Source organism: Asparagus officinalis, chromosome 10 (assembly GCF_001876935.1).
Source record: "Asparagus officinalis chromosome 10, Aspof.V1, whole genome shotgun sequence".
NCBI classification, from domain to species: domain Eukaryota; kingdom Viridiplantae; phylum Streptophyta; class Magnoliopsida; order Asparagales; family Asparagaceae; genus Asparagus; species Asparagus officinalis.
The window spans coordinates 68715069-68716777 of NC_033803.1; positions in this window are offsets into that span (position 1 = coordinate 68715069).

Genomic DNA, 1709 nt, shown 5'->3' on the forward strand with positions numbered 1-1709 from the left:
AACTCATATATATATATATATATATATATATATATGAGATAAGTGTTCCTAAGGTGACGCCTTAGATAATCATCTAAGGACGCGGCCTAAAATCACATGATTGAGCTATATTATGGATGATCTGCTCCGTTGAACTTGATCTACATATTCCAAAACCCTAACACACTAAGTTTAGGGTGAACCCGTCGTCGTTTGATCCTTCATCCACTCATATCAAATTTAACGGTTTTGAATGAATAGAACTTTTCTCATGGCTCGACGGAGGGTCAAACGATGATGGGTTCCCAAACTTGGTGTGTTAGGATTTTAGAATATGTAGAGCAAGTTTAAAAAAGCGGATCATCAACAATGTAGCTCAATCATATGATTTTAGGCCGCGTCATTAGATGATTATTTAAAGCATCCACAATGTAGCTCAATATATATAAAGGCATTTTGAAAGTTAGTGGGGGTTTGGTGTAATTTATCTAAAAGATAATGCGGACTTTAGGGGTTTAGTGTGATTTTGAAATTAATAGGGTTTATTTACTACAAAATACTGAAAGTTCATAAGGGTTTACTCTAATTTACTTTATTTAATATTAAAGTTCTTAGTTCAAGTGATGTTATTAAAATAATTATACTGTCATTATACTACAAAATATTTATTTAATTTAGTTTTTTAACTATGCTCTTAAATAATTTAGTACTATGAATATTTAATAAAAAATTTTTGTGCTATCATTAACAATTAACAATATTATTATTAATATTAAATAGTTTTTTTTAAAAGGTTAGTTTCCAATCATTACCACGTATAGATTATTTAGTATCATGTATAATCTTTGAGAAAATGCTTTAAAAATAAAATAAAATTATTTATTTAATATATTTAATTATATAATTCTAAATAAATAGTATAATTCATGATTTATGTGATATTATTAAAAAAGTACAGTATATAAGCAATTTAAATTTTATTCTATTTATTTTATTGCTTATTGAATTATAGTATAATTCTTAATAGTATTTGGCAATATATTATTCTATGTATACTATTGTTTTAGTTATTTTATTGTAATTCATAAATAATTTTTATAATAATTTAATTGGTTACTACTAATAATTGTATATACTTATTTTATCAATAATTTTATTTTATTATTATTAAACAATTAATAATTATAATATTAAATATTGATAAATATAATTATTTAGGAAGGTGAGGAGGTGCATAATTAACAAGAGGTTATATTTATTTTATGAAAGATTAATTAGAGATAATGACATAGTTAGAATTTATCAATTTTTGAGAGGTTAAAAAAGAAAATTACTAGTTTTAACACCCAAATCCTCTTTTTATAGAAATATATGTATAAAAGTTTGAGTGTCCTTTTCGCTTGAAATTGTCCAGGACAGCTGGAGAGAGTATTGCATTAATATGGTACAACATGTCTATTAGTAATATTGGACATTTTCTGACCAGTCATTAATATATATTCAATGTGGGAGTTAATAATTCTTTACACGAAGATATCCCATAGCACACACTTTGATATATTACATGAATATTTTGTTCTTAATTTATATAAAAGTATATTGGGAAAGTAGGATTTGGCATGAACGTATGTATAAAATTAAACAAGTTTGGATTTGGTTTTAGGAGAAATGGATTTACCTGAAGTTAATACTATAAAACTAACACGTAGGACACGTAGATGTTATATATT